We start from the raw sequence: 14,014 nt of genomic DNA, 5'->3' as shown, positions 1-14,014 counted from the left end.
GTCATTTGCTTCAGTTTCTACTCATATTACAATGTTTTATTATTTATTTATTTATTTATTATTTTAAAAGATTTTATTTATTCATAAGAGACACACAGAGAGAGAGAGAGAGAGGCAGAGACAGGCAGAGGGAGAAGCAGGCTCCATGCAGGGAGCCTGATGTGGGACTAGATGCCGAGTCTCCAGGATCAGGCCCTGGGCTGAAGGCGGTGCTAAACCACTGAGCCATCTGGGCTGCCCTATTACAATGTTTTAAAATAAATATTAATATTAATATTATAGTGTTTTTAATGTAAAGCATTAAATTTCTCTCATGAAATAATAATTTTGGAAAAAACCCCATCTCAATTATTTGACAATTTCAAATGTCTTTGGAGTTTTCTTAAATACACAATTACACCTTGAAGGAAATTATACCATGCCTCTAGAAAAATGAAATAATGTGTGCAGTTTATGAAGTGCATTCATAGCATGCATATGTATGATTCTTCAAGAACATTCTGGCATATGCATGAAAAAAGCCTTTTAAATTTTTTTTTTCAATTTTTAGGAATACACCAAAATAAATGAAAATACTTCTTTTGCATCCATGAAATATATATTCATGCTATCCTGGTGGTACAGTGTGTGATTACTTTTCAAATGTTAAAGAAAGGATACAAGGATTTGCACAGTAACATAATGAAGAGTTTGATGTCAATGATTTGTGAGCAGATCCTCTCATCTTTCAAAGGTAACTTTTCTGATGCATTACTTATTTAGTTGTCTCAATGTTGAAAGGTCCATGGATAAGTGTAAGTCATCCAAATATTCAGTGTGTAACAATGCACCATAATCAGTGTCTTAGTCTTTGCTATCTTTTAGGTCTCACAATATCATGTTAATTGGCAGATGCCAACGTCAAAAATCATTTCTGCCACACCTATATTACAAAGTATACAAAAGGAAAGTTTCAGAGCTAAAAGGCCAGTCTGCTTGAACACATTATAAATCAATCAGTGCTTATGAAATGAAGAGGAAAGGAGTACAGTAATTTGATCAGTATGTTTCCTTGATCAGGGTCACCCATTCTTTCTGAAGTCACTGCATCAGGGCCACAAAAGTGGCAACAATACACAGGAGAAAAACCTTTATTAAATTGTCAGGAATCTCAGCACTAGAGTCTGACTGTCAATGTTTTATAGCTAAAACTCCCTTTTCTACTTGAGGCTAGAGGTAAGTGCTCTGTAAACCAAGGAGTGAGGGAGGAATGATGGATTCCACTTGCTGGAGCTATTAGTCTTGAAATGTTTTGCACAGCTGCTCCAAAAAGATCGAAAAATGCAACCAAAGATAAGAAATTTCAGGTATTAGTCTTTGATTCTATGCAAGAGGTTTCATGGCTTGAATTAAAAGGATCTTATCTGCAAGCCAAGCACCACGTTTTGGAATATGAAATGGACTAAGCCTAATTTTCATTTTTTTTATGGATGTGTGAAGTATCTTTATGGGATTCCCACCACTTAATTCAAGAAGAGAGTTCACCATACAGCTGAAGATTTAAATATTTTACTTTCATTATAGCATATACATAGGTCTGACAGGAAATTTTGCAAAAGTATTGCTGGTGTCCATCAACTACTAGACATGCATGCATAAGAAGTAACATTTTGCAGAGGTCCCAAGAGATTGGATTTTAGCTAAAATCAGCCTGTCAGTTTTAGTCTTTCCTTAGGTCTCCCTTGGTTCTTTATGAGAAAAGGAAATGGAACAATAGAAATTGAATGTCTATAATTCTACAGAATGGAAAATATATATGTGTAATATATATGTGTATACATATTATACATACATATTGTAAATATTATGCATATATATATATATGTATACACACAAATTGACCCTCTTTTATCCTTTGGAATTTTAGGATTTCTTTTTAATTTCATTTTAAAACATTATTATTGGTCATTCTCTCCTACTGTGATGTAAAAAGATTCTTAGGTTGTCTCATTAGTTATTGATACTCTATTTAATTGTATAATTTAGAAAAATATGCCCCCCTGCAGGGTGAACATTGGTTGGTAAGAAGAATGCAAGTTGAATTTCAGTCTTTAGCTGCTCCCATGGGCAGGTCCCTTTGTGCATGTGCACAAACTACACCATTGTACATGACAATTTGGCTATTGGTGTGGTAGGAGTAAGGAAATAGAGAAAAGAATTAAGAGAATTGGAGCATGGGGCAAGAAGGTGAGTTTTACTGTATTACTAGGGCTTTATCTACTTGAACAGAGCTCTTTCAGAAGGAAAGAAGCAGTGGGGTACCTGGGTGGTTCAGTCCATTAAGTGTCAGACTCAATTTCAGCTCAGGTCATGATCTCAGGGTCATAAGATTGAGCCCTGCATTGAGCTCTGCACTGGGCATGGAACCTGCTTAAGATTCTCTCTCTCCCTCTGTCTCCCACCACTCCCACCTCTGCTCTTGCACTCTATTAAAAAAAAAAAAAAAAAAAAAAAAAGGAAAGAAAGTACAGTCATCAGTAGACCTGAAGTTAACTAAAGTACATTCTTAGAGATGAAGTAAGACTGTCACCCCTTAGTCTCACAGAATACATGGTAATGGCTTATTCTTTGTGGTCACTTTAGACTTTGATGAAAAAATCCTGGGTGATATGATGGGAGGTGTTCAGAAAATGCTACCTTGAGATTTTCTAGATTTAATACTCAATTACTCTTGGGTTGCCTGCATGGTTCATTTAAGTGTCCGCCTTTGGCTTAGGTTGTGATCTCAGGGTCCTGGGATTAAGCCCTGTGTTAGGCTTTCTGCTCAGCAGGAGCCTGCTTCTCCCTTTCCCTCTGTGCTATCTCAAAAGATAAAAAAAAAAATTTAAATACATAAATACTCTGGGACACCTGGGTAGCTCAGTGGTTTAACACCTGCCTTCAGCCCAGGATGTGATCCTGGAGTCCCAGGATCAAGTCCCACATCAGGCTCCCTGGATGGAGTCTGTTTCACCCTCTGCCTATGTCTCTGCCTCTCTCTCTCTTTCTCTCTCTCTCTCTTTCTCTCTCTCTGTGTTTCTGATGAATAAATAAAACCTTTAAAAAAGTAAATACTCAATTATTCTTTATTGGATTTAGAATCCCAATTTTACATGAAAAATATGTAGCTTTGAAGCATTTATCTCTCTGTTAACTATATAATGCGTATATTCCATAGGAAATACTTTTGGTCAACTACCACTGAGGCCCTTCATATAGTCACATTATTCTCTCTCTTCCAGGTGCATATTTGTTTAACTTGGAGGCTGAAGAAGCAAAGGCAAAGAAAGTTCACTAATTTGCACAAGATCGCACAGAAATTATGAAGTGCCAATTTGAATCAGGAAATCTGCATCTACCATGGTTAGAATATGCATGATTTAACTGAACCTCATCTCCCAATATGCCTGTTCCAAAACATACATGTGCTCTTGGGCAGCTCAAATGGCACTGGGAGCCTGGGACCCAACACAGATATAGGTATGACAAGTGACAAAACAGGTCTATTAACATTCATCATCACTACATGAATTCAAACTCCAAAGCCTGCAAATATATATACACACATACACACACACTGGCTCATTTTCATATATTTGTATATTTATAAGTAAATAAATACACAACATACAGAGTCAACTTATAAGATTGCCTGCAGGGAGTACAGGTATTCCTCAGAAATAGTGTGGCTTTGGTTCCAGGTCACCACAATAAAGCAAATATTATAATACAGTGAGTCAAATGAATATTTTGGTTTCCCAGATCATATAAAAATTATGTTTACACTACATTACACTGAAGTCTATTAAGTGTCTAGTAGCATGTCTAAAAAATGTTCATACCTTAATTAAAAAATACTTTATTGCTAAAACATGCTATTCCTCATCAGAGTTTCAGTGAGGCATAATCACTGATCACAGATTACCATAACAAAATAATAATGAAAAACTTTGATTGTGAGAATTACAAAATCTGACAAAGTGAGCACTTAGAAAAATGGTGCAGATAAGACTTACTTGATGCCACAAAATATCAATTTGTAAAAATCACAATATCTGCAATAAGATGAAGTGCTATAAAATGAGGTATGCATATATATGGATTATTCCAGAAAACAGCTTTTATTGAAGTAAAATTATGGTATATTTTAGAAATGCCAAGCTCCTTGTATATTTTTCAAGAGAACCCTCAAATGTTCATTTGGTTTATAAAATGGAGATGACTCTCCAGCTTAGCTGATGAGTCCTTTCTCTTTCTATGTTAAAAACCCAGTAATCCATAGTGAGTTTCAAACTCCTTAGAAAACAATAAAAGTTACAGGTTTCTCCACAAAGCTGTGCCAGCATGGAGCTGCTTAGTTTTGACTCAGGCTAGAAAATAAATGAAGCACTTGCTGTTTTAGTCTTGTTGCCTGTTACTCAAAAAATACAGTGGTGAATTACTGAGTATCTAACAAGGCTTAGGGAAAGAGATCTGTTAGCAGTGAATCACTTGTTATTGGTTTTTTACCTATAGGAAGTAGAAAATATGCTTGTTTTCTTTCTTTATGGGTACCAACGTCTCTTTAATCACTATGTGGTATAACTCAACAACCTCAAGCCTACTGTTTTCATTGTCGCCAAATAAATAAACTGTAGTGCAGTATATTAATCCAATCACCAGACTTATTTCTCTGTAGCTGAAGAATGCCATAGCCATTGCATTTAGTGGTTGCATTATACGAGAGAGCTATAAAAGACTAGGTAAAAATCAAAATAGGGGTGCCTGGGTGGCTCAGTCAGTTGGGCCTCCAGTTTTTGATTTTAGCTCACGTCATGATCACAGAGATTGAACCCCACTTCAGCCTCTGCACTCAACAAGAAGTCTTGTGAATTCTCTCTCCTTCTGCCCCTGCCCCCTATTTATGCACTCTCTCTAAACTTAAAAAAAAAATCAAAATAGTATATCAAAATATTTTAAAGCTATTATTTAATTCTTATTCCAGAATTTCCAACCTATTGCTAATTTTTCAGATACCCTATCATCTATTTTAAAATCATGCATGAAAAGGATGTATAGAGAAATTTCTAGATATAAGCTGATGTATTTTATTACACAAGGTAAAGCAACCTATCTGCAAGAAGTTGTTGTCCTAGTAATTATCGAAGTCATAAAAACATGTTGCTTTTGTGATATATCTTGAACTCATTCTTCTTTCTATACTCTTCTTTCATTCTTATCCTACTCTCCTCTCACCTACACAGATTCTGTACATCTTCTAACACCCTGTGCAGTTATCAGCTAAATGCAGCTAATGTTCAGTTCTTTTGAGATTTATCTAGTACTTGAAGCCTGGAAACGTGTTTTTTTTTCCTTATTAAGTACTAGATTTACACATTTAAAAAAATGCACTGTAATGGTATGCTGAAAATTGTAGATCAATTGCTTCTTATAAAATAGCTCGGGATCCCTGGGTGGCGCAGCGGTTTGGCACCTGCCTTTGGCCCAGGGCACGATCCTGGAGACCCGGGATCGAATCCCACGTCGGGCTCCCGGTGCATGGAGCCTGCTTCTCCCTCTGCCTGTGTCTCTGCCTCTCTCTCTCTCTCTGTATGTGACTATCATAAATAATAAATAAAAAATTAAAAAAATAATAAAATAAAATAGCTCAATAGGCTTGCAATTAAGATGTATTTGGGCAGTTGCTAGTTACCATTTTATATGCCAAATGATTAAACCTAAAGCTCTAGACATAAGAATGGTAATCATCATGACTTCATGAACTGGTAAATTAAGCTAATTATCCATGCTATTCTGGTACAAAAAAATTAGATAAAAGTTAGTATCTGAAAAGAATAAGAGATTAGGAATTATTTGATATCTAAGAAGAACAAAAGACTAGGAATTAGATGTCCTAGATCTAGACATATATTATTAAAAAGGTGGGTGACTTGGGATAAAACATTTACTCAACGATCTCATTTTCCTCACTTTTAAGACAAAAGTTAGTCTATAAAATGACTTCCAATTCCAAAATTTATTGATTTAGGAGTTATATGACAAATATTTCCACATCTTTGTTTCATTTAGGTAGATAGGGTTTTAGTTCATAGTTTAATTGAATACTTTATAACAAGCTCTCCCTATGTGATTGCATGATGGTTAAACAGAGACAAAATATTGCCTCTTGATAAGTGTATAATGGCTCATCTACTTATATTAATTCATTTGCCCATAAAAGCTAAGAGATGAATCCAATGATCAATATGCTTATAGCTAGGATGATGAGCATATTTATACAGGCAAGTCTTCTCATTCATCTTCCTGAGTTGACTTGCAATTAAAGAAATTATACTATTTAGCAGTATAGTGATTTAAAAATTTATAACAGGGATCCCTGGGTGGCGCAGCGGTTTGGCGCCTGCCTTTGGCCCAGGGCGCGATCCTGGAGACCCGGGATCGAATCCCACATCGGGCTCCTGGTGCATGGAGCCTGCTTCTCTCTCTGCCTGTGTCTCTGCCTCTCTCTCTCTCTCTGTCTGTGACTTAAATAAATAAATAATAAATAAAATATTTAAAAAAAAAATAAAAAAAAAATTAAAAAAAATAAAAATTTATAACATAAGTATATTTTGGACTCATGGAATCAGAATCCCAGCAAACAAGTATTTGGAACAATATTAGCAATTTGTAATAAAAAAAACAGTGAAGAAAATGATTCTTACAAGGACCATTCATCATTTTGCATGGTATAATAGCTTTGTCAACCAAAGGCCAGAATTGACAGATAAATTATTCATGAATTTCTTTCATGTATTCAGTATTTTTATTTTATTAACTAATAGGTATACTAATTCACTGAGATTCAATACATGAACTCAACCTTCATGGAGATTGTAGCATAGAGAGCAAAAATATTATCAGATAAATACTTAATTAAAACTGATAACTCCACAAAATAAAATATAGAAGGATTTGATTTAGAATACGTGTTTTAGAGAAATAATAAGAAAATGAATTTTGAGCAGGGATCTGAGTTCACTAAGCCAATTAGTAGAGGACAGGGAAAAGGAGGCCTAAGGGAACAGCTTTTGCAAAGCTAATTCCAGAAGCTACAGAAAGAATGGTGGGCTTGAACAATCAAAGTATACAAACACTGATGTAGAAATTTACCCAACTTTGTGACTAGAACAAGATAAGACCTGAAGGTTAACATGGAGCCTTATATGCCATCTAAGTAGTTTTGTTTTTAATTTCAAGAGCAATAGAAAACCATTTAAAAATATTTGGAGAAGGACCTGCTTATGAAGAAGATGGATTCACTTTTGGAACATGTTACATGTAAACTATGATGAAGATTTCCAAGTAGAGTTGTCAATGGAAACTAGACAATGCTGATTTCTTAAAATTGAGATATAACTTTATATTTGTTTCAAGTGTGCAGCATATATAACATGTATATTGCAAAATGACCACTACATGGTTACAATTTAAGATTTAAGAACTAAGATTTAAGATTTATTCTCTTGGCAACTTTTAAATATGCAAATACAATATTATTAACTATAGCCACATGCTATACATTACATCCTCATGCTTTATTTTATAACTGGAAGTTTGTACCTTTTGACCATTTCTTAATCCATTTCTGCCACCACATGCCTTTTGCTTCTGGCACAAATCAATCTGTTCTCTTTTGTATGAGTTCAGATTTTTAATGCTCTTTTTCAGATTCTACATATAAGATCATACAGTATTCATTTTTCTCTGTCTGGCTTATTTTACTTAGCATAATGCCCACAAGGTCCATCAATGTGGTTCCAGATGGCAAGATTTCCCTCCTTTTTATGCCTCAATGATATTCCATTATGTATATTTTCTTTATCCATTCATCTATTGATGTATACTTAGGTTGTTTCCATGTCTTGAAACATTGTAAATAGTGTTGCAATAAACATAGAGGCACAGATTTGGATAGTAGTTCTATTTTTAATTTTTTTCCCCCACACTATTTTCTATAGTGACTGAACCAGCTTACATTCCCCCTGCCCCCCCCCCCCCCCAGGAGTGCACAAGGGTTGTCTTTCCTCTGTATCATACTCAACACTTGCTATTTCTTGCTTTTTTGCTACTAGGCATTCTAAGTGGTGTGAAGTGAGATATCTCATTGCAATTTTAATTTGCATTTCTCTGATAATTAGTGATGTTGGGCACTTTTTCATATACCTGTTGGCCATCTGTATTTGTTCCTTGGGAAAATGTTTATTCAGATCCTCTCCCTATTTTTTAATTGGATTTTTTGTTTTTATTGATTTATAGAATTTATTTGTTTTGGATATTAATCTCTTATCAAATATAAAATTTGCAAATATTTCACCCATTTTATCTACCTCAACCCTTTACTTAAAGGCAACTACCAATCTGTTCTGTGCTTATGAGTTTATTTTTTTAAGATTCCACATAAAAGTGAGATCATATGGTCTTTGTCTTTCTGTGACTTATTTCACTTAGTATAATGCCCTCACAATTCATCCATGTTGTTCCAAATGGTAAGATGTCCTTCTTTTTTATGGATTGAAAGAAATTGTTAAGTGAGAAAAACATTCTTAATCTCTTTGTTAAGAGAGGGCATCCAGCATACTCCTAATTTACATGTTACACACTTATGGCTAAAAGCATAAGAGCAAGATTTTAGATTTTAACCTTTTTGGAAAGAAGTAGAAAAGCTTATACATTCAGAAAAGCACAGATGTTTATTTAAATATTATTTCTTCTGCAAGATCTTATCAAATAAATTGACTAAGAAAAACAGACTTTTAAAAGTTACTGTTATGTTGTATGGGACAGAGAAATGATTCTTCATGTCTAGGTGTCTAAAAAGATTCCCCTGTAAACAATAATATTTGCAAGGGCAAAATTAATGGAAATGGAATACAGTTACAAATTTTGCACACATTATTACTCTGAACACAGCATATAGGTTAATCTACTGGTATAGAATTGAATAATCTCAGTTTATGACTTTATTGTAACTAGTTTTGTGAGATAGAATAGGGTCCATTTTTCTATAGTGGCGAGGAAAAGAAATATTTTCAACCTGTTTTTCTGAGACTCTTGTTGACAGTTTTTTTTAATAGAGTAGATGAGAACTGTTACACATGTAATATGAAATATACAATATCCTGCTTCTATGACATACAGGGCTACAGTTCTGAGGGGAGGACTTATCTGGTCATTTGTGGAAATGGTCCAGACACCAAAGCACGAATGACCTCATCTTGAAAGACAGGATAGTAGGAGAAGGAATAAGAAACCTAAGGTGAACAACCTCCCGTTTCTCAGTCCAGGCTGTTGGGAGAGTGATCATGCAAATTGTGCTTTCTGGGATCTCTCCTGTGCTGGCTTCCTGATGGACTCTGTAATCACAGACACACCAGCAAGAGATGTGAGGACAATAAGAAGAGCCTGGGCATCTCTTCCCAGCTTCAGCACTAGTCTGGGCAGTAGCTGCAAACCTTCAGGTCTATTGTTCCTCCCAGATGGCTACTCTCCTGGTGACTTCTGCTCACTGGGCTCTGGCAATGCTGTTTCTTCCCCTTCCTTTTTTTAGCCTTAGATATGTTAATATCTCAATGTCCTCTCCTTTTTTTTTTTTTTTTTTTTTAAGATTTCATTTATTTATTCACGAGAGAGAGAGAGGCAGAGACACAGGCAGAGGGAGGACCAGGCTCCATGCAGGGAGCCGGATGTGGGACTTGACCTTGGGACTCCAGGATCATGCCCTGGGCTGAAGGCAAATGCCTAACTGCTGAGCCACCCAGGCATCCCTTCTCCTTTTGCCTATAGTTCTGTAAATAACCCCCTTCAGAAAGCTCCTCATTTGAATGCTCTGAAGTTAATTCTGTGTGTTAATGAGACAAATCTATTTTTGTCTTCACAACCATGGATGACTAATGTGACTAGAGTCTCCTTGTCTCCTATAGGTGTCTGGAGCTACACACCGATTAGAACTATGCAGAGGCTCCTGGGTTTCCACCAAGGCAGCAGGGGCATAAGGACATGATCTGGAATCAAAGTTTCAGAAATGGAAACAGTGTTGCTATCTTTAATTCTGGAGATTTCAAGCATTTAGTGCTCATCTGAAGTGAATCTGAGTGTTCTTCTTTTGTGTCATGTTCCTTTTGTGTCATTGAATCATGAAGAAAGAATTGGGCTGGGGGAAGAAATAATTTCAGCAAGGTTGCTTGGGTAGAAAAGTATTACAATTTACTTTCATTTGCTGAGGCTGCATTATCCCAGCTGTTGAGGCAAAGAAAGCTTGAGTCAGTAAGTTAAATATGAAATAGTGTCTTGTTTGTTAAACTACAATGAACTCCAGAAGGAGAAAAGAAAAACAGAATACTCTTTTAGTAAGTCACCTAGGGAGAGAGGGCAAAAAGCTATGTGTGATATTGTTATTTATAACTAGACAGATATATTTGGTTTCCACTTGTTCCTGACATACTTAGCATTTCCTAAATGAGGAGAGCAATAAGGATGTCTTTTGCTATTCATAACAAGACCCTTCCAACTACACTCAGTTTACGTTAATGAGGTGACTTTTGGAAAGCCCCTAAGAATGAGGGCTAGTTGTTAGGGGAGCCAACTGTAATTTGAGGGGTGAACTTTTAGTCCTGACTCTGAACTCTGGGGAGGGGAGAGGCTGGAGGTTGAATCAGTCACTAATGGCCAATGATTCAGTCAATCATGCATACATAATAAAGGTTCCATACATAACCCTGAACTATGGTCTGGAGAGCTTCCTGGTAGATAAACATGGGGGGGGGGTAGATATTGAGAGGGTATAATCCCTGGAAAGGGCTTGGAAGGGCTGTACTCCTTCCCACACACCTTTGCCCTTTGCATTTATCCCATCTAGCTGTTTCTTGAGTAATATATGTATTTTGTAATTATTTTTTTTCTCTCTTGCTTTACTGAGGGATAACTGATATATACAGTTGTCTATAAAGTATACACTGTGATTTGATACATGTCCCCTCTGTGAAATGATTACCACCATCAGGTTAATTAACATATTTATTACCTCACATAATTATTATCTCTGTGTGTGTGGGTGGTGGTGGTGGTGAGAATGCTTAAGACCTACTCTCTTAGCAAATTTCAAATATATGGTGCAATATTATGAACTACAGTCACTATGTTGTACATTGGATCCTAAGAAGTTATTCAGCTTAAAACTGAAAGCTTGAATTACCATCCTTTCATATGCAATCAGTTATCTAGTAAGTAAAAGGTTTCCCTGAGTTCTGTGAAATGTTTTAGCAAATCAATCAATTCAAGGAGGGCATTGTGGGAATCTCTCATATATAGCTGGTTGCTCAGAAGTACAGGTATCAACCTGGACTTGTGATGAATGTCTGAAGTGGATGGGGTGGGAGGCAGTCCTTAGGAATGGCCCCTTAACCTGTGTGATCTGATACTATCTCCAGGTACATTGTGTCAGGATTGAGTTGAACTGTAGGACACCTCACTGGTATCATTATTACATGGTATAGGGGAACCCAAACACCTTTGGTGACCAGAATGGCAGAAATGAAGTGGTATTACAGTCATAAGGGTAGAAGCGAGACACAGAAGTGTACTTTTCTTTTAGACAACATCTTTTCTTTTATACAAAATTATGAATAGACAGGCATGTGTCATTTAAGAAAGAGAATACTGTGTGCAAGATGTAGCCCACTCAGATGGGGATAAACCTCATTAAGATCCTGTTCTCTAAGAGGTCTTAATGATTTGTTTTTGTACAAGCAGTGTAATCTTAACTGTAAAGACTAATTGTCCATATATTTATCTTTAACAAGTACTGTACTGAAGAGTCTTGTTCATTTAAAAAGAGGAAGGTTTTTGAGAGTGATTAAATGTACACTGTGAGATTAAAACGCTGCATAATTAAATAAGTAACAAGTGATGCCAACTGTCAAGTTTCAAGGTGGATGTAACTTCCTTAAAAAGCTTTCCCCAGCTCCACAAGACCAAGTTAAATTTCCCTCCTATGTATTAGCATTGTACCCATAGGAGCACTTGACACTCATTATGTGACCATTTGTAGGTCTCCTCCACCAAATGACAGAAACCATTACAACATTATATGCCCAGTACTTAGTACATCACCTATAGGACAGTAAGAATAAAGTAAATATTTTTTAAATAAGAGACACTATCAGTATTATTTTTTCAATCTTTTCTTGCTGGAGAATTGGAAAAAATGCCCATCTAACAAAAATACCTTTATTATAGACTCACTGACTTCTTCTTTGAAAGTGTGTGTTTTGCATTGTTTATAGAATAAAGGCTAAACTCTTCAATTTGACATATAAGATCCGTCCTGATTTGATGCCATCTTATTTCCTGCCATTCTGTACTACACTTCCAAGAGTCCAATCACTCTGAATTTATGTAGAAACTCTCTACCTTGCATTTGAAAATGTTATTTTTATATAAGAATTCCCTACATTTACCTTTTTATCAAATCCCTACTGATCTGTCTAGGTCCAGTTCAAATTTCCTTCACTGCAAATACACACCCCAGAAAGACATAACCTATTTTTCCCATAGAGCATTTATCTTTGGGCAAAATGGTTCTCCAAGAAGTTGAACCTAGCTTCTGAATCATAGTCACGGTTCCACAAACTCATGCTATTCCCAGGATGGAATAGATGGCTGGCTAAATGTCCTGATTCTATTCCTTGCGGCTCTACAGTTTTTCCTTCTGATTACATTTAGGATACACAATACCACATAGTATTCTTTTTTTTTTTAAACATTTTTTAAAAATTTTTATTTATTTATGATAGTCACACAGAGAGAGAGAGGCAGAGACATAGGCAGAAGGAGAAGCAGGCTCCATGCACCAGGAGCCGGATGTGGGATTTGATCCAGGGTCTCCAGGATCACGCCCTGGGCCAAAGGCAGGCGCTAAATCGCTGCGCCACCCAGGGATCCCTACCACATAGTATTCTTAAGGAAAGATGGAAAGAGGACGAAAGAAGGAAGGGAGGGAAGAATGAATATTCTGCTGGTCTCTATTTGTAGACACATCCATTTTGGGGTGTTTTACTTTCCAGAATCTTCTTAAGAATTTTCCATATAAGCTAATAGTGTCAAAAGACACTACTTAGGAATTTGGAGGCAATAATAATGGACTTCATCCTGACAATGACTTGTTCAGCTCAAAGTGGATTTAAACAATGAGAAGATGGAGGCAGACTTATTTTTTACATTAGCTATGAGTACAGCTTCATAGGAACATTGCTTAGAGCTTCAGCCAATAAATGTCTTAAAAATATAAAACATATATTTGTAGTGAACAAAATTAAAGCTCAGCCTATTTTCTAAGTATATGTGTCTCTTATTTAGGTCTTACCTATGTTAACTTCTGATAAAGACATTTTTTGTGCATTGATACCTAATTGTGCTGTTTGCAAAAAGTTTTCAATTCATTATCATGGACTTTTCACATCTTTATGGAATCCTTGCAGTCACTAAAATATTGGTGGGAACACATTCTTTTTTCCCCAGACACATTCATGTCTGAGGTTACTAAGAATAGAAAAAAAGGAATGGGTAAGAATTTACAATAAGACTGATATTGGAAATATTTTTCTTTCTTTCTGTATATTTCTTTATTGGAGTTCAATTTGCCAACATATAGTATAACACTCAGTGCTCATCCCTCAAGTGCCCCCTTCAGTGCCCGTCACCCAGTCACCCCATCCCCCCGGGGTGGGGATGATCCCAACCTTCTCCTTTCCCCTTTAGTCCATTTCACTATTTTTTATATTCCCTGTATGAGTGAAACCATATAATGTTTGTCCTCTCCGATTGACTTACTTCACTCAGCATAATACCCTCCAGTTCCATCCATGTTGAAGCAAACGGTGGGTATTTGTCGTTTCTAATGGCTGAGTAATATTCCATTGTATACATAGACCACATCTTCTTTATCCATTCATCAACC

The 14,014-nt window shown here is 36.1% G+C and overlaps 1 long non-coding RNA gene across 1 annotated transcript in view; it reads left to right on the top strand.

Annotated features, from left to right (window-relative positions):
- LOC111097022 overlaps positions 1–12,342 on the top strand; it is a 28,267-nt gene extending 15,925 nt beyond the window's left edge. The window contains exons 3-5 of the long non-coding RNA XR_005362858.1: positions 551–733; positions 3,261–3,498; positions 9,981–12,342. This is a non-coding gene — a long non-coding RNA (uncharacterized LOC111097022). The remainder of the gene's footprint in view (positions 1–550; positions 734–3,260; positions 3,499–9,980) is intronic.
- The last annotated feature ends 1,672 nt before the right edge of the window (positions 12,343–14,014 follow it).

Source organism: Canis lupus, chromosome 8 (genome assembly GCF_011100685.1).
Source record: "Canis lupus familiaris isolate Mischka breed German Shepherd chromosome 8, alternate assembly UU_Cfam_GSD_1.0, whole genome shotgun sequence".
In the NCBI taxonomy this organism is placed as follows: domain Eukaryota; kingdom Metazoa; phylum Chordata; class Mammalia; order Carnivora; family Canidae; genus Canis; species Canis lupus.
The sequence above is the reverse complement of the archived record's forward strand: the minus strand, read 5'-3'. Positions and strand labels throughout refer to the sequence as shown.